Source organism: Lithobates pipiens, unplaced genomic scaffold, assembly GCF_037356315.1.
Source record: "Lithobates pipiens isolate NorthernLeopardFrog02 unplaced genomic scaffold, aLitPip1_a1.2 Scaffold_16, whole genome shotgun sequence".
Classification (NCBI taxonomy): domain Eukaryota; kingdom Metazoa; phylum Chordata; class Amphibia; order Anura; family Ranidae; genus Lithobates; species Lithobates pipiens.
The window spans coordinates 7,151,806-7,172,392 of NW_027507748.1; the positions used below are offsets into that span (position 1 = coordinate 7,151,806).

General features: G+C 47.3%; 1 protein-coding gene across 1 annotated transcript in view; it reads right to left on the reverse strand.

Moving 5' to 3' along the window:
• Nucleotides 1-20,248, reverse strand: part of LOC143981499 (uncharacterized) — a 113,297-nt gene extending 93,049 nt beyond the window's left edge. The window contains exon 1 of the mRNA XM_077479366.1: nucleotides 20,152-20,248. The gene's annotated coding sequence lies outside the window, so the exon portion shown is untranslated. The remainder of the gene's footprint in view (nucleotides 1-20,151) is intronic.
• Nucleotides 20,249-20,587: the final 339 nt, after the last annotated feature.

A 20,587-nucleotide genomic window follows, 5' to 3' on the forward strand; every position in this document is an offset into this window, starting at 1 on the left:
GTGAAATGTTAATGACACCCCCAGATCAGTTCGCATATCGCAGTGCGATCTGCAAACTCGGATCGCATGGTGTGAACACCCATGCGATCCGATTCTGCTGCGGACCAAAAAAAGGGTCCCGTGTGAGTTTGCGGCGGGTGCGGCGGGTGCGACACGAATTCAGCCATACTATCTGTATGGCTGAACTCGAATCGCACAGAGATTGGATGTGATTTGCACTGCAGTGCGGTGCGAATCACATCCGTTCTCATACACCGCTGCAATGTGAACCCAGCCTTAGTGACACTGGCGACGGGGGGTGATCACGGGGTTAAACCTTTATTGGGGGGGGTTAGGGGGGTACCTTAGAACTAAATGGGGCTAACCCTAACTGCCCTAACAGTTATTACAGTCACAAATGACACCCGCCGGGTGATCAGGGGGTTAAACCTTTATTAGGTAATAAATGGCGGGTGCCCTGAAACTATAAAAAATAACTAACCAACCAGCGTCACCTGTAACAGTTATATGGTGATTACTGGTGAAAGGGTTAACTAGGGGGCAATCAGGGGGCTTTATGCGGTAGTATATGGGGGTCCCTGGCGCTATAAAAAGCTGCGGCGAACCTAAATACCTACCTGCCTAACTAGCGTCACCTGTGACACTAATACAGCGATCAGAAAAACGATCGCTTATTAGGCTGGGTTCACACTGGAGCGATGCGGGAACGCCACGAATCCGCGGCGGGTTCCCGCATCGCATGCCTCCCGGCGGCAGTTCACACTGCCCTATGCGAACTGCTGGGAGTGTCAGTGAAATGTTAATGACACCCCCAGATCAGTTCGCATATCGCAGTGCGATCTGCAAACTTGGACAGGAATCGGATGGCATGGTGTGAACACCCATGCGATCCGATTCTGCTGCGGACCAAAAAAAGGGTCCCGTGCGAGTTTGCGGCGGGTGCGGCGGGTGCGACACGAATTCAGCCATACTATCTGTATAGCTGAACTCGAATCGCACAGAGATCGCATGTGATTTGCACTGCAGTGCGGTGCGAATCACATTCGTTATCATAAACCGCTGCAATGTGAACCCAGCCTTAGTGACACTGGCGAGGGGGGGTGATCACGGGGTTAAACCTTTATTGGGGGGGTTAGGGGGGCACATTAGAACTAAAGGGGGCTAACCCTAACTGCCCTAACAGTTATTACAGTCACAAATGACACCAATGCAAAAAAAAAAAAAAAAAGCAATTGGTGTCACTGTGACTGGGGGGGAAGGGGTAATTGGGGGGTGATCGGGGGGTAAAGGGGGGGTGTGAGTGTGCCTGGCATGTTCTACTGTGTAGTGTAGTGCTTGTGCAACTCACCGATGCTCTCTCCTCGGTGCCGGAACGAAAAATACCGACACGGAGGAGAGAATACATCACTTCCTCTCCTGTGTTTACATTACAGGAGAGGAAGTGATGTCACGGGACATTTTCATTCGTCTGGAGCGATCGCGAGGGGGTGGCCATGAATGAATGGCCGTCCCCTCGTCCGGGATCGCTCCCGAACGAATACCGACCGCCGCAGGCACCGGGCGGGGGCCCGATCGGGCCCCCGACCCGCGGGCAGGCAAGGACGTACATGTAAGCCCTTATGCCTGCCCGTGCCATTCTGTCGACGTACATCGTCGTGCGGCGGTCGGCAAGTGGTTAATAAATACATAAAAGGACAAACAATATACAGAACATCCTTATTAAAATATGAATCATTGTACACCACAATATAAATGTTGTTTACAGATACTCAAAAAGAGTTAAATTCTAGTGGCGTACAGGGTCTCCTCTACTAGTTTCGCGGAACACCCGCTTCTTCAGGAGGATATCCAAGATTCAAAAGATAGCTTTAAGAACAAAAGACGGACCCCTATGTTCCCCCTATGGCGGACATGGGGGATTGGTTAGGCGGCTCAAAAATAATTTTTCATTTACCAAGTCGTGGTATATATAACCTCAAAGGTTATAGCCATTTGGGTATTAAGTTTCAAATAAACTTATAAATTCACCAATGAGCAAAGAAGTGGATTGCAAATTAATCTGATGGTACAGTTTAAAGCCTTCAGTCGTCAGAGCGGTCTCTCCTAACCACATTTCTACCCATGCCATGTCCGCCTTCCCATCATTCCTTGGTCTGGGTTTTTTGGTTGACTCCACTCCCTCAGCTCCCTTCCCAAGCATATATTACTGCCATTCTTGGTAGCCATTCCCGGTAAACATAGCCACAGCCACCTAGGCCTTGCTGATTGGAGAGTATGGGGTATTTTCTTCTCTGTAAGGCCCCTCTTACCATGTGTCCTGTAACAGAACGTCATACACTCCTCTTGAGTGCTGTCGTCATATACTGCTTCCTCCCAGTCTGAATATAGATATCAGATATTCCAACCGCTAACAAGCACAAAACAAGACAATACTTGTTTAGTTGCTTAGCATGGACTCTTTATTTTAGAACCAAAATACAAGTCTTATATACAGTAGAAGAGGAGGTTCCTCCCTCCTGCTCATATTACTCTAACAATACAACTGTAACCAGAAACCTAATTAACATGAGCTAATTAACTAATCCCTTAAAGCAGACAATGTGACTCCATGCCCTCCTGAGCATTGTTATGATTAATCAGGATTTGACTACAGGTCAGACTTGTTGTCACCGAGCTTCACACAGTAGATTATACATTATCATGAGTATAAACACAGGACACCTTCACACAATAGCAGGAGCTAATTACAATTACCAATACAAACAGTGATCTTCTCCCCTCCTCAGCCTAGTAGGCAACAAACTATAGTAGGAGTAGACTGTCCGGCTCCTACCCAGATCTAGAGTCCAATGTGATCAACTCTCTTATTTAACATGTTGAGTTCAGAATTAAAAAAACCAAGAATAGTCTTTACATATATCCTGGGAGATATTGTGGATAAATATTACTGTCCCATTTTAAGTAATTCAAGATATATTTTCTCACTCACATTGTGCCAGGATGGCACAGGGTGACTTAGACATAAGAGGTGCATGAGGAGCTGAAACATGGGTTTCCCACCCTTTGCAAGGGATTCTTGGTTCCAGGGGCCCCCCGTCACATGTCCATTATTTATTCATGTGTTACATTACCTTTTTAGTCATTCATTTTCAGATATGTCCTACATGCATCCACCCCTGAAGAGCGAGTTACATCTCGCGAAACGTGACGGGTGTATTAGATGTTATGCATACTCATGTATTTCATATGTAATGTGTAGCAAGGGCCCCGACCCCTAAAGGCCTAAGGGCGACCTCCAGAGTCAGGGAGAGCTGACATCCTTCTTTAGAGTGGGTTACAAGGCATGGTGGGTGTAATACAAGCTGAAGTGATGGGCGCCAGGCACTTTTTGAATGCAAAGAGATTTATTGTCTCTTGAACAAGAATTGCGGGAGAGAGGGTTCGTTTTAGGGCCAGGACACCCTTAAGTAGATGCAATGATAATTGGCAGACGCCAAGACTTCTATAGGTAGACAGCTATACAGTGGAAGGCCTCCAGCCGGACACCACTTCTGTATAGGTAGGACCGCTGTCTCCTATGGCAACAAATCTTTCAACAGTCACTAACGGTACTTGTACTTAAAGCGGAGTTCCGCCAAGTTATTATTTTTTAAGTCAGCAGCTACAAATACTGTAGCTGCTGACTTTTAAAATATGGACACTTACTTGTCCAGGATGCCCGCGATGTCCTCACCCAAAGCCGATCCGTTCCTCGGGCTCTCAGGTGGAGGTGCCGCCATCTTTGGCAAGGGAACCAGGCATTGAAGCCTTGCGGCTTCACAGCCTGGCTCCCTACTGCATATGCACGAGTCGTGCTGCGCAGTAGGTTTTTCCACTTCTTCACCATACCCGGCTGGTGAGAAGACTGCTCTGGTACTGGCCTCAGCTTACTCACAATGGTCTACGGTAACAAGGTGGATGGTACCTTAGTAGCGACAGCTTCCTCTCTACCTCCGCCCTCAACTGGTTTCCCGTCCGGCTGAACTGTTATTCTCAGTTCGGCTCAAATCCTGCAGTCCCATCCCTGCTCTGCTTCTTTCCTGTGGCTAGGATGGGGAGCCTCTGGACAGCTCCATCCCAGGAGGGGGGCGAGCAGGAGCACAACAGATAGATGTAGCCTTTTCCTCTCCTGTCTGTCTCACCTCCCACCCTGGTCCTAGCTAGACTCCCAGCCTTCTCCCAGAGCGAGGAGGCACCTTAAAGGGGGACCTGCTCTAACATCTGCCTACAAGTAAATGTCTCATTTACACACAGGGCCATCTTTAAGGCAGGGAAAAGGGGCAGTTGCCCTGGGCCCTGTCATTGTTGTGGGGCCCAAAGCTGCTGCCTCATACTTGTCAACTATTCCAGTTTAAATTCCCTTATCCTTTGAAGTTTTAGTCCTGTGCTGTGTCCTGATATCTCAGTGTGAAGTGCTGCTACTAATGCTGCCCAGCTCTGCCCTATTGTTGTGTACAGACGACTCACTGGCAGACCCTGTGTTTCCGTGTAAATAACCGGCATTCATAAGTAAATAGCTGCGGCCGGCGGCATTGATATGTAAATAAAGGCGACATTCATATGTATATCATGCCCCCCTGCACTGAGGAGATGATGTGCTGTAACCTCTAGCAACCAATCAGTGAGCAGTAATACTGTATAGTAATCTCTAGCAACCAATTGATAAGCAGAAATGATTTTCTGTAACCTCTAGCAACCAATCAGTGAGCAGTATTACTGTATAGTAATCTCTAGCAACCAACTGATAAGCAGAAATGATGTGCTGTAACCTCTAACAACCAATCAGTGAGCAGTAATACTGTATAGTAATCTCTAGCAACCAATTGATAAGCAGAAATGATGTGCTGTAACCTCTAGCAACTAATCAGTGAGCCGTAATGTGTGCTGTAACCTCTAGCAACCAGTCAGTAATGATATGCTGTAACCGCTGGCAACCAATCACAACTGCTGCCTGATCTGATACAGTAAACAGATTTTAAGTCTAGCTGCTATTTATTTTATGTCTCAGAGCTGGTGGAGAGTGAAATTGCAGGGGGGGCCCCAAGAAATGTTTTTGCCCAGGGTCCAATATTAACCACTTGCCGACCGCCGCACGACGATGTACGTCGACAGAATGGCACGGGCAGGCATAAGGGCTTACATGTACGTCCTTGCCTGCCCGCCGGTCGGGGGCCCGATCGGGCCCCCGCCCGGTGCCTGCGGCGGTCGGTATTCGTTCGGGAGCGATCCCGGATGAGGGGACGGCTATTCATTCATGGCCACCCCCTCGCGATCGCTCCCGACGAATGAAAATGTCCCGTGACATCATTTCCTCTCCTGTAATGTAAACACAGGAGAGGAAGTGATGTATTCTCTCCTCCGTGTCGGTATTTTTCGTTCCGGCACCGAGGAGAGAGGTTCGGTGAGTTGCACCAACACACCACACATACAGTAGAACATGCCAGGCACACTCACACCCCCCCTTTACCCCCCGATCACCCCCCAATTACCCCTGCCCCCCCAGTCACAGTGACACCAATTGCTTTTTTTTTTTTTGCATTGGTGTCATTTGTGACTGTAATAACTGTTAGGGCAGTTAGGGTTAGCCCCCTTTAGTTCTAAGGTACCCCCCTAACCCCCTCAATAAAAGTTTAACCCCGTGATCACCCCCGTCGCCAGTGTCACTAAGGCTGGGTTCACATTGCAGCGGTTTATGAGAACGGATGTGATTCGCACCGCACTGCAGTGCAAATCACATCCGATCTCTGTGCGATTCGAGTTCAGCCATACAGATAGTATGGCTGAATTCGCGTTGCACCCGCCGCACCCGCCGCAAACTCGCACGGGACCCTTTTTTTGGTCCGCAGCAGAATCGGATCGCATGGGTGTTCACACCATGCGATCCGAGTTTGCAGATCGCACTGCGATATGCGAACTGATCTGGGGGTGTCATTAACATTTCACTGACACTCCCAGCAGTTCGCATAGGGCAGTGTGAACTGCCGCCGGGAGGCATGTGATGCGGGAACCCGCTGCGGATTCGTGGCGTTCCCGCATCGCTCCAGTGTGAACCCAGCCTAATAAGCGATCATTTTTCTGATCACTGTATTAGTGTCACAGGTGACGCTAGTTAGGCAGGTAGGTATTTAGGTTCGCCGCAGCTTTTTATAGCGCCAGGGACCCCCATATACTACCGCATAAAGCCCCCTGATTGCCCCCTAGTTAACCCTTTCACCAGTGATCACCATATAACTGTTACAGGTGACGCTGGTTGGTTAGTTATTTTTTTTATAGTTTCAGGGCACCCGCCATTTATTACCTAGTCTCACTAGTGTACCCCTAAATTTAGGGGTGTCTACTTTCCAAAATGGGGTCATTTGGGGGGGGGTTTGTGCCATCTTGGCATTTTATGGCCTTCAAAACTGTAACGCCCTTAGAAAGCCTGAAGGCGGTGCTTGGTTTTCGGGGCCCCGTACGCGGCTAGGCTCCCAAAAAGTCCCACATATGTGGTATCCCCGTACTCAGGAGAAGCAGCAGAATTTATTTTGAGGTGTCATTTCACATATGCCCATAGCATGTGTGAGCAATATATCATTTAGTGACAACTTTGTGAAAAAAAAAATAAAAAATTAAAGTTTGTAATTTTCCCGCAACTTGTGGCAAAATATAAAATATTCCATGGACTCAAAATGCCTCTCAGCAAATAGCTTGGGGTGTCTACTTTCTAAAATGGGGTCATTTGTGGGTGTTTTGTGCCATCTTGGCATTTTATGGCCTTCAAAACTGTAATAGGTAGTGAGAAGTGAAATCAAAAATTTACGCCCTTAGAAAGCCTGAAGGCGGTGCTTGGTTTTCAGGGCCCCGTACGCGGCTAGGCTCCCAAAAAGTCCCACATATGTGGTATCCCCGTACTCAGGAGAAGCAGCAGAATTTATTTTGGGGTGTCATTTCACATATGTCCATAGCATGTGTGAGCAATATATCATTTAGTGACAACTTTGTGTAAAAAAAAAAAAATTTTTTTTTTTTGTCATTATTCAATCGCTTGAGGCAAAAAAATAAAATATTCAATGGGCTCAACATGCCACTTATCAATTTCCTTAGGGTGTCTACTTTCCAAAATGGGGTCATTTGGGGGGGTTTGTACTGCCCTGCCATTTTAGCACCTCAAGAAATGAGATAGGCAGTCGTAAACTAAAAGCTGCGTAAATTCCAGAAAACGTACCTTAGTTTGTAGATGTGACAACTTTTGCGCAAACCAATAAATATACAATTATTGACTTTTTTTTTACCAAAGACATGTGGCTGAATACATTTTGGCCTAAATGTATGACTAAAATTGAGTTTATTGGATTTTTCTAATAACAAAAATTAGAAAATATCATTTTTTTTCAAAATTTGCGGTCTTTTTACGTTTATATCGCAAAAAATAAAAATCGCAGAGGCAATCAAATACCATCAAAAGAAAGCTCTATTTGTGGGAAGAAAAAGACGCAAATTTTGTTTGGGTACAACATTGCATGACCGCGCAATTACCAGTTAAAGCAGCGCAGTGCCAAATTGTAAAAAGACCTCTGGTCATTTACCAGCAAAATGGTCCGGTCTGAAGGTGGTTAAAGACGGCCCTGTTTACTCACATTGTGAAGGTTTCTAGTTCTGAAGCACCTTTTGTAGGAGTCCTCCCCGGGGAAGGTTGGGGGCACTTACTGCAAACTGGCAGTGATATCTTATGATGGCTCGACAGCTAGTGGTAAATGTCACTGCCAGGGGACACACCTGCTCCTTCTCCTGGGATGGGGGGGACATAAATACCCGGAAGTGGCAGTGTCGGGTACAGATATACTTTGGCAGCCATTCTCTTCCATGTTGGTTATACCATAAGCATAGCTCCCAACTGTCCCTGATTTCGAGGGCCTGTCCCTGATTTGGAGCAATGTCCCTCTGTCCCCCCTCATTTGTCCCTCATTTTGGTCTGATCTATATTGTTGTATATAAAATGTGCTTTTTATCTTTCAAAAAGTGTTTCCCAGTGCTAAACCTTTCATCCAATTTCTAAATTTGTACATTTTAAGAGCCAATATAAAGGAATAGGAGTGGTAAAACAAAAAAAAAAACTCTTGTGGATTTGATTAACTTTTTTGGGGTTAATTCTCCTTTAATCACTTCCGGACCGCCGCACGCCGATATACGCCCTGACTTTGAAGAGGGATATCGTTGTTATGGCACCAGCTAGCTGCCATAACCCTGGTATCCTCTTCTTCGGCCCCCCTCCCGTCACGCTCCGGTGCCCTCCGCCGCTTACCGGAGCTGTCGGTAGCGGCGGAGGTGATCAGATTTTTTTTTTTTATTGCATTTTAGTGTAAATATGAGATCCGAGGTCCTTTTGACCCCACATATCATATTTAAGAGGTCCTGTCATGCCATATTCCTATTACAATGGATGTTTACATTCCTTGCAAAAGGAAGAAAATGAACAGTGTAAAAATAAAAACTAAAAAGGTAAAATAAATAATAATAAAAAAATGTAAACACGCCCCTACCCCCGAACTTGCACGCAGAAGTGAGCGCATAAGTGAGTAGCGCCCGCATATGAAAACGGTGTTCACCTTTTTCTCTAATCCTCACAATTCATTTTCCAGAATTGACCACATATTTATCCCAGTAGCATCCTCTCCCGTCCTGCTCCAATCTCTCATTCACCCAATCACCTGGTCCGACCATTGTGCAGTGATTACCACTATCTCTTCACTTGTGCCACAGTCCAGCGAAAGATTTTGGCGCATGAACGATAAATATCTCACGAACGAATCTTTTAGACTTGACATCGAAGTAGCATTACGTGATTATCTCATGCACAATGCCGTCCCAGGCACTTCCCCCGTTCTTTTATGGGAAGCCCATAAACCTGTTATACGGGGTAAATGCATTTCTACGGCCTCTTTCCTCAAAAAAGATAGACTTGATCGTATACACTATTTAGAATCCGAATACCAACGCCAGTTTCTACTATTTCAAACTACTCCCTCAGAGTCGAACAAGTCTAAGTTAGATAACATCCGTCTTGAATTGGACTTGCTCTTTTCTGACGCTGCTGACAAATCTTTGCGTAGGGCCTATCACTCTATTTATACGAAATCTAACAAGCCTGATACATTTTTGGCTCTCCGCCTTAGACAGCCGGAGCGTATCCACAAACCAATCAGACTCAAACTCCACAATGGGACCCACACCAGCAACCCAGCCAGAATAGTGAATGAATTTTCTAAACGCCTTGCCAAACTATATGAATCCCCTGCCTCCTTTCCTATTGATAAAGCTGAGGCTCTATTTCGTAACTTACAGATTCCCTCCCTCCCTATCCCTGTCCGCAGCGCCTTTGAGGAAGAGATCTCGCCATCTGAGGTAACTCAAGCTATCAAATTACTTAAACCCAATAAGCAACCCGGCCCTGATGGTTTCACTGGGCTGTACTATAAAAAGTTTGCGGAAGTTCTGTCCCCTCTCTTGGCGAATTCCTTTAATGCTCTGTTGAAAGGGAGCGTCTTCGGTGCCGAGACGCTTACGGCTTCGGTCTCTATGATACCCAAACCTGATGCTGACCACTCTGTATGGTCAAATTACAGACCCATATCACTCTTGAACCTAGACGTAAAACTTTTAGCAAAAATCCTGTCCACAAGATTAAACCCACATATTGGAGGATTAATTCATAAAGATCAGGTGGGATTTATTCCTAAACGTCAAGCTAGCGATAACGTACACCGGGTCATTCTATTACAACACTTGGCGAGAACTCGGGGCATCCCTATGCACCTCTTGTCCCACGACATTCGGAAAGCGTTCGATACCGTCTCCTGGCCTTATCTTACATATATATTGTCCAAATGGGGTTTTGGCCCTCACTTCCTTCGTTGGATTGAGGCATTATATGCTAATCCCCAAGCATTCGTTAGATACTCCGGCTTTAACTCAGTTAGATTTCCTATCCAGCGTGGCACCAGGCAGGGGTGCCCTCTCTCGCCCCTGCTCTTTGCCCTCGCTATTGAGCCCCTTGCAGCTTTGATCAGGTCTAATCCTGACATTAGGGGATTAGAAATAGCCTCCACGATGCACAAATTATGTCTCTTTGCAGACGATGCCCTATTATTTATAACCTCACCTCATACAACCCTACCTAACTTGTTCAAACTCCTTGACTTGTTTGCGCTAATCTCAGGCCTTGAGGTTAACCAGGCTAAGTCTAAGGCTTTAGCAGTATCCCTTCCTACAGACACACTTCAAAGTTTACGCACGAACTATCCATTTCAATGGTCCACCTCTTATATTCCCTATCTAGGAGTGAAATTAACTAGTAACCCTGCCCATCTATACCAAACTAACTACTTGCCCATGCTTCGTAGCCTAACATCCCTTCTTAATTCTTGGCATCCCTTATGTGTTTCTTGGCTTGGTCGCATTGCGGCTGTTAAAATGTCTTTGTTACCAAAGTTGTTATACTTATATAGAACCCTTCCAGTTATGGTCCCTCTATACTTCCATAAGACTATTCAAAGTCGAACTTTTAAATATATTTGGGGTAATGTTAGACCTAGGGTCTCTAGGGCTGTTCTTTTTCGACATAAACTCCGCGGGGGACTGGGTATTCCATGCTTCAGAAACTACTACTATGCAGCGCAGATAGCCCAATTGACCTTATACCATGCCAAATCTGAAATCCCGCTGTGGGTCAGTCTAGAAGCAGTGGATGCACATCCAATCTCTGTTTCCAACTTACTTTGGCTTACACCCTGGCATGCAGATCACTTACGAACCCCATTACGAGCCACTCCCTTAAAATTTGGCATAAGGTAAGTATTCCCTTTAAATTGCTATCCCCGCATCATCCTCTGCTCTCATTTTTGGGTCATCCGAATTTTTATCCGGCCCTTGCGGAGCCGAACGCTTTCTCAGCCTGGACCCGAGCAAACCTAACTAGAGTTTGTGACTTCTCCTCGAGAAGATCTCTCGCCACATTTTCCGCCCTACAGGCACAAGCTCATCTGCACCCCACAGAATGTTTTCACTATCTTCAAATAATCCACTTTTTCCAGGCATATATCACCCCTGATTCTAATTCTAATTTTAATTCCATGACCCCGTTTGAATCATTATGCTCCTCTGACCCCCATGCCCCGGGCATTATTTCAGGTTTATACTCTTGCCTCTCTAATATAGTGGAAGACCTCCCGCCCTATGCTATCGCATGGACCAGGGATTTGTCACTTAACCTTGACGCGGAAGCCTGGTCTGATATTTGGACCAACACCAAAAATTCATCACAAAATGTTGTGGCATCTGAAGCAAGTTACAAGGTTCTGATGCGATGGTACCTAGTACCCTCTAGAATCTCTAAATTTGTTCCTGGCTATCCACCTGATTGCTTCAGGGGCTGCAACGAGCGGGGCACCCATCTCCACATTTGGTGGACTTGTCCCATTGTGGCAAATTTCTGGTCTTCAATTTTTCATATGCTAACCACATTGTTGCAATACCCTGTGACACCAGACCCAGCATCAGCCCTGTTAAATTATCTGCCTCAGAATCTTACTAAAGCCCGAAATAGACTCTTCCTTCAAGTACTAACTGCGGCCAAACAAACGATCGCGAAGGCCTGGAGGACCCCGTCACTGAATATAACTGAGACCAAACATAGAATTACTCAAGCGATGATACACGCTAAAATTGAAGCCATAGTGCTAGATAGAATTCCTTTATTCAATAGGATTTGGCAACCTTGGGTGGACCATTTTCTACCAAAAGATTTCGATACACGTCTTATGGCCCCTTAACTCACGCTGATTCTTATTCTAGACCCTGCGGGTTCCCCGGGCTCTCCGACCATACCTTTCCCTCCTCTTTCTTTGCTTCTCTCCTTGTCTTATGTCTTTGTTCCAATTCTCCTTTCCCCCTTTTTTTCTTCTACTTCCCTCTGTTTCCTTCTCTCTCTTTCTGATCTATGTATACAATTCTCTCAGCGGAACACTACTCTACAATATCACCTGAAGTGACTGCTGCCATCAAAGCATTGTCTATTATATGTTTCTCCTCTAAATGGAAGCGGTTAATTTTCTTTTGCTTTTTTATCCTGTTATGACTTCTTACTTGGATGCTTCTCGTTTGCGAACTCCAACATCTGGAAGGCTTACGAATGCGCTTTAGTACTGTTTGTTCTATACCCTTTGACAATAATAGGTAGTAGCCTACTAAACTATATTCTGTCATGGTTGTTACAGCAAACTGTTCTGCTTATTTCTATGTGCCTTGTTTAATTTTTCAATAAAATATTTGAAACGAAAACGGTGTTCAAACGACACATGTGAGGTATTGCCGCGATCAGTAGAGCGAGAGCAATAATTCTAGCCCTAGATGTCCTCTAACGCAAAACATGCAACCTGTAGAATTTTTTAAACATCACCTATGGAGATTTTTTAAGGGTAAAAGTTTATCGCCATTCCACGAGCGGGCGCAATTTTGAAGCGTGACATGTTGGGTATCAATTTACTCTGTGTAACATCCTCTTTCACAATATAAAAATTGGGCTTACTTTACTGTTGACTTATTTTTTTATTTAAAAAAGTGTATTTAAGGCGGCTGCGCAAATACGGTGTGACAGAAAATATTGCAACAGCCGCCATTTTATTCTCTAGGGTGTTAGAAAAAATTTTATAATGTTTGGGGGTTCTAAGTAATTTTGTAGCAAAAAAAACAAACAAACAGTTTTTAACTTGTAAACAAATTTCAGAAAGAGGCTCGGTCCTTAAGTGGTTAAGGGAGTGTGGCAGGCGGCATGCCCTATCCCTACATACAATTGCTAGTAGGTGTCCCTCATTACAAACTCAAAATGTTGGGAGGTCTGCATAAGAGCATAGGGAAGTGAGGCTCCCGAATGGGGTTGATTTACTAAAGGCAAATAAACTGTGCACTTTGTAAAGCGCAGTTGTTCCAGAGCTTTGTAAATGAGGTGAAGCTCTACTGATTTCCATCATCCAATCATGTAAAAGAAAAATGCTTTTTTTTTCTGGAATAACAATCTAAGCACCGGTGTCTTGTCATATAACGTCCTCCATCCGATAGTGTCCTCTGCGTACTGCGCATGCGCAGTACACAGCAACACAGATTCCGAAAATTGCCGAGGATGAACGGCGCCTGTGCCGTGAGTCCAGGTTCTATCCCCACCATCCAAGTGGACATAGAGTAGGAATAAAAAAGAGCCGAGTGCAGCAAGGCCGAGCCCGAAGCGTGGCGAGCGAAGCTCGTCCACAAGGGGCCCTCTAATATTCACAACCCTATGTCCGCTTGGATGGTGGGGCTACCACCTCCACTCATGGCGCAGGCGCCGTTCAGCTTCGGAGATTTTCCGAAGCTTCGTCTGCTCCGTACTGCGCATGCGCAGTACGGGGCGGACACTATTTGATGGCCGGACACTATACGGCAGAACACCGGCAGACTGACAGTTGCCATCACCGGGGCAGGTCCTCTCTGCTGTTAACCCTTTATATACACACGGTAATCACTACCGCATTTTGTAAGAGAAATACACACCCTTCACAGCACCCATTATTCAAGTTCTGAGCTTTCAAAAACGTCTCTGTATCACTCGCTGTCACGCAGAGACAGGAATGTAACAGAGTTTACACTAAAGTAGCCTCTTCAGTTAAGAAAAGTTCTCCATTTATAGTTAGAGCATTTAAAGAGTCAGCTTAATTATATTTAACCTCTTCCTGCCTGCGCTACAGCCAAAAATATGGCTACAGCACAGGTTTCCTGTTCTGGGAGGGCGTCCATGGGTGTCCGCCCAGAACCCTGCCTCTCTTGCCCCCATGTGGTGCATCCGGCGTGCTCTGTGATCACTGCGCCAGACACAGCTGATCATAGACAAACAAGATATTTGCGGGGGCACACCCTAAAAAAAATGCATAAAGATGGTGCTGCTATAAGACCATACAACAGAACAAAAATATTACAGCGCACACATGCAAAACTAACATTTACCCCCAGCAAGGCTTTTTAAAAACACCTAGACATTTTCGAAAAACATTATCAAAAAATATGGGGATTTGGTCGCACCATATCGTTATATGGTGCTTAAGCCCACTTACTGCGACAAAGTATCCTAAGTGGGTTCTACACTATCCATAGATCGGGGAGAGCCTGCTTCTCTGAACCATGGCAGTTAAGTGGGCTTAAAAAGCTTAAAAATAGATTTTTTGGCTGGAGCTACACTTACAAAATGTACCTGTTCCAAATTACAAACAGATTCAACTTAAGAACAAACCTACACAGTCCCTGTCTTGTTTGCACCGCCTGTATACTGCTGTTCTGAGTATATAGGGCCTGGGGGCTCCTATGCTTTTTATTTTTTTAATTTGGGTGCCTGGTAATGGGCTGGGGGGTTACCCATGCAGTTTTTCTCAATAATTTTCATCCATATTGCCGGGACCCGACATTACATTACAGCCGCAAGCAGTTTTATATGACTTTTATTCCTTTCGAAATGTAATTTTGCTGTGGTATTGTTCTAAACACGGGAAACATGCGCCACTTTACAGGCATACTATAGCCACTTCCCACCCGGCCAATGCATATATACGGCTGGGTGGGAGCCATCTACTTCTGATAGGACGTTCAGGAACGTCCTTCAGAAGGAGCGGGATCGCGCGCGCGCGCGTGCCCGCGCGTGCCCGCGCAGCGGCGCGATCCCGATGTCCTCGTGTCACCCGGACCCGGCACATCTCAGATCGGCAGGAGGGCTCTGTGATTGGCCCTCCTGATCACATGACGGCCGTGTCCAATCACGGCCGTCATGTGATGTAAACAAACAGCCGGTTGCTAGGCAATCGGCTCCTCCTCTCCTCACACAGAAGTCATCGCTGAGGAGAGGAGAGCAGATCGCTGCAGCCGGCTGATGATCAGTGAGTATGAGATGTTTTTTTACAGCTTTTTACTCACTGATCACCAATCTAGTGTAAACACACAACACACCACACAGTGTAAACACACATGTCCCCAAAACACACATGTCCCCAAAACATACATGTCCCCAAAACATACATGTGCCCAAATAATAAAACACATGTCCCTAATAATAAAAACATGTCCCCCACATATGTCCCACTAAAATCACATGTCCCAATGATTATCTGCACACACATGTACGTGATCACCTGCACACATATGTACATGATCATTTGCGTACATATGTCCGTGATCACACAAACCAATTATTATACAGTTAACGGAATTTTTTTTACCAAAAACATGTAGCAGAATACATTTTGGCTTAAATTTATGACAAAATTTGATTTTATTGGATTTCTTTTAAAATAGAAAAAAGAAAATATTGTTTTTTTTCCAAATTTACGCTTTTTTTGCGCTTATATCGCAAAAAATAAAAAACGAAGTTGTGAATAAATACCACCAAAATAAAGCTCTATTTGTGCGAACAAAATGATAAAAATTTCATTTGGGTACAGTGTAGCATGACCGCGCAATTGTCACTGAAAGCGCTAGAGCGATGAAAGCTGAAAATTGGGCTGGGAAGGAAGGGGGTGAAAGTGCCCTGTATTGTAGTGGTTAAGCATCATTAAAATCACTGCTCCCGAAAAAAAACTGCAGTTTTTAAAACTTCTTTTGCATTGACCCATGTCCCCTGGGGCAGGACCCGGGTCCCCAAACCCTTTTTAGGACAATAACTTGTATATTAGCATTTAAAATTCACACTTTTGATTTCTCACGTTCGAGTCCCATAGATTTTAATGGTGTTCGAATGTTCGCGCAAACTTTCGGTCGGTTTGCATGTTCTGGATGCGAACCGAACCGGGAGGTGTTCAGCTCATCCCTAGTGCCCACCAGTGCAGCCTCATCAGTGCCCGCCAGTGCAGCCTCATCAGTGCCCACCAGTGCAGCCTCATCAGTGCCCGCCAGTGCATCCTCATCAGTGCCCGCCAGTGCATCCTCATCAGTGCCCACCAGTGCAGCCTCATCAGTGCCCACCAGTGCAGCCTCATCAGGGTCGCCTTATCAATGTCCATTAGTGCCACCTTATCAGTGGTCTCGTCAGTGCCCAACAAGGCCTCCTCATCAGCGCACATCAGTGCAGTCTCATCAATGCCCATCAGTGTCCATAAGTGCAGCCTCATCAGTGCCCATAAGTGCAGCCTCATCAGTGCCGCCTTATCAGTGCCTCCTCATCAGCACACATCAGTCTCATCAATGCCCATCAGTGCCCATAAGTGCAGCCTCATCCGTGCCACCTTATCAGTGCCCATCAGTGCCTCCTCATCAGCACACATCAGTGCGGCTCATTAGCGCCCATCAGTGCCCATCAGAGCAGCCTCATCAGCATACATTAATGCAGCCTCATCAGTGCCAATTCATAGGCTTGAAGTAGCACCTACTGGCTAGAAACACAAAAGCAAACCTCGCGTTCACCATGCATGGGCATCAATGCCCATGTGAATGAAGTTGAAGACCCTTGAATCTTATATATTTATTTATCTATCTTTGCCCCGATGATTATGTGCACAGAATTCAGCTGCAATATTTTTTTTTACATTTGTTACATTCAGGGACTATATAGAGTATCTACGGTACAGCACAGCATGCAGGATAATGTAGTACAGAGTATGTAAAGTACAGCACAGCACGCAAATATAAAGTAGTACAAAGTATGCAAAGTACAGCGCAGCATGCAGAGTAAAGTAAAGAAGAGAAGTAAAGAACTAGGAACCAAGCAGAACTCTACATTTCTCATTGTGTGTCATGTGAAGTAGCTGAGCTGTGTATTTAGCTGTATACAGCCGTGTGTTGCATTGTTGGACAGTCAGGGTCATGCCATGGCAGGGTACAACTCAGTGTTTGTATATTTTCTTCCAATTTCCTCTTAGTTCTCCCCCTTCGGGACTTACAATGAATTTACATTTCCTCCCATGCAGCCTGCCAGCGCCATTATCTCTCCTCTGCAGGACTGTCTTATCAGAGACCATAAGGGGTGGAGCTGTCAGCTGAGAGCCGCGTGACCCCCCACCCTTCTCACCCCCCACCCTTCTCACCCCTCACCCTTCTCACCCCTCACCCTTCTCACACACCCACCCTTCTCACCCTCACTCTTCTAACACCCCCACTCTTCTCACACCACCACCCCCACCCCTCTCACACCCCACCCCTCTCACCCCCCTCTAGCCCCCACCCCTCTCACACACCCACCCTTCTCACCCCTCACTCTTCTAACACCCCCACTCTTCTCACACCACCACCCTACCCCTCTCACCCCCACCCCTCTCACACCCCACTCTTCTCACCCCGCGTAAATGGACACATTGGGGTTGATTTCCTAAAGGCATACAGACTGTGCACTCTGCAAAGTGCAGTTGCTACAGAGCTTTGTAAATGAGGTAAATCTTCACTTTGGGAATTCTTTGCAATCACAAGCAAGGAAAATAAAAATAAACAGAATTTTTGCTTGCACATGATTGGACGATGGAAGTCAGCTGAACTTATGCTCATCTACTAAGCTCTGGATCAACTGTACAAAGTGCTCAGTCTATTTGTCAGAAGTAGCCCGCCCATTAGGGGCGCATGGGCGCCGCCCTCCCCCATCCATGCATCTGACCCCCTAATCTACATACAGGGCACCCGACTCATTGATTCCAATGGGAGGGGGGTTTCTTTGAAGCACGTGATTAGAGCCAGAGGCTCTAATAGGCTTCACAAAAGGGTAGTCCCATCCAGTTTTGTGATGATAGCGAATACATATGCGCTATTTTCACACTAAATCTTCTCCCTGCCATTCAGGAAGTGGGTCTGAGACCCATTCCCGATTAGCCAAAACGTGGAGCCATGGAGGAACCCTGGAGCCGCTGCTTGCACCATGCCACCCTGGAGCAGCTGCCCGCACCCCGCCACCCTGGAGCCTCTGCTCGCACCCCACCACCCTGGAGCCATTGCTTGCACCCCACCACCCTCAAACTGCTGCCCGCACCCTGCCACCCTGGAGCCACTGCCCACACCCCGCCACCCTGGAGCCACTGCTCACACCCCGCCACCCTGGAGCCTCTGCTCGCAGCCTGCCACCCCGGAGCCTCTGCTTGCACCCCACCACCCTGGAGCCTCTGCTCGCAGCCTGTCACCCTGGAGCCACTGTCCGCACCCCACCACCCTGGAGCTGTTGCTTGCACCCCGCCACCCTGAAGCTGCTGCCCGCACCCTGTCACCTTGGAGTCGCTGCCCGCACCCTGCCACCCTGGAGCCACTGCTCACACCCCGCCACCCTTGAGCCACTGTCCGCACCCCACCACCCTAAAGCCTCTGCCCGCACCCCGCCACCCTGAAGCCTCTGCGCGCACCCCGCCACCCTGGAGCTGCTGCTTGCACCCTGGAGCCGCTGCTTGCACCCCGCCACCCTGGAGCCACTACTCGCACCCCGCCACCCTGGAGCCACTGCCCGCACCTCGCCAGCCTGGAGCCGCTGCATGCTGCCCGCCACCCTGCAGCCACTGCTCACACTCCGCCACCCTGGAGTCTCTGCTCGCAGCCTGCCACCCTGGAGCCTCTGCTCGCACCTCGCCAGCCTGGAGCCGCTGCCCGCACTGGAGGGCACCCGCCACCTAGATCTGGTTGGACTAGAAGTGCCGGACCGACCAGCAGATGCGCCACCGGCCACCTGGGGGGGTTGTTCACCACTCCCCCAAAAAAAAAAAACACCAGCCGTCACTGCTATTTGTCATTAGTAAATCAACCGTATTGGGAGTGGTGGCTGTGTCTGTGCAGCCGCTAAATCTCAATAGATAACAATGGGTAGAGATGGGCTGACCAGACCCCCCATCTGATTTGAAGCAGAACTCTTGAACAGTGAAATGTTCTAACCCGATTGATGAACCCAAATTAAGTCTATGTGAGCCGAACAGGAAAAATCAAAAGTACACATTTTGAAGGCTGATCATAAAAGGGGTATGGGGGTCCAGGTACTGCCCTGGGGGACACGTATCAACACTTTTTTTTAAAACAATTGTTTTTTCAGGAGCAGTGTTTTTAACGATGCAAAAATAAAGTGCAACAATAAAAAATTAAAAATGATGATGAGGAGGCGGGCGATACCAGGGGTGTGATATGAGGAAGGGGGATGTCAGGGAGGTGATACTAGGAGGATGATGTGAGGAGGGGGGTGAAACCATATCACCCTCCTGGCATCACCCCTCCTCATATCACCCTCCTGGCATCACCCCTCCTCATATCACCCTCCTGGCATCACCCCTCCTCATATCACCCTCCTGGCATCACCCATCCTCATATCACCCTCCTGGCATCACCCCTCCTCATATCACCCTCCTGGTATCACCCCTCCTCATATCACCCTCCTGGTATCACTCCCTCCTTGTAAAACCCTCCTGGCATCACCCCTCCTCATATCACCCTCCTGGCATCACCCATCCTCATATCACCCTCCTGGCATCACCCCTCCTCATATCACCCTCCTGGCATCACCCCTCCTCATATCACCCTCCTGGCATCACCCATCCTCATATCACCCTCCTGGCATCACCCCTCCTCATATCACCCTCCTGGTATCACCCCTCCTCATATCACCCTCCTGGTATCACTCCCTCCTTGTAAAACCCTCCTGGTATCACCCCTCCTCATATCACCCTCCTGGTGTCACCCCTCCTCATATCACCCTCCTGGTATCACCACCTCCTCATATCACCCTCCTGGTATCACCACCTCCTCATATCACCTTCCTGGTATCACCCCTCCTCATATCACCCTCCTGGTATCACCACCTCCTCATATCACCCTCCTGGTATTACCCCTCCCCATATCACCCTCCTGGTATCACCCCTCCCCATATCACCCTCCTGGTATCACCCCTCCTCATATCACCCTCCTGGCATCACCCCTCCTCATATCACCCTCCTGGCATCACCCCTCCTCATATCACCCTCCTGGTATCACCACCTCCTCATATCACCCTCCTGGCATCACCCCTCCTCATATCACCCTCCTGGTATCACCACCTCCTCATATCACCCTCCTGGTATCACCCCTGACATCCTCCTCATACCTCTCCTCTGGTGTCCCCCTCATTCCACAACATACCCTCACACAGGAGTCCGTCTCGGTAAAGTGACAATATCTACAGACGTCTGTTAATATTCATTTGCTCTCTATCACTTTTTCTTTCTCTCTCCAGCACATTAAACGTGATATCAGTATGTTTGCAGAAGCACCCCGCCCTCTCCAGATATATAGATAAATGAGGTTATTCCTCCAGCACACACTTGCATGCAGAACTCTGGCAGAGCACTCAGTCAGCTTTTTAGCAAAAGCCAGTTATAGGAAGGAACCCAAGGCCCCTCTAGATGTGTAGCATATTTCAGTGTCCAGTATACATCCCTGTGGCTACTGATCCCGGCACCACCTCTTAAAGTAATGCCAATCCACCTGGCTGCAGCTGCCCCTTTCACTAACCCTTCAGGCTAACTTCTCCACAGTCCTCCACACTGACTTCCCCAGTCCTTCAGACTGACTCCTT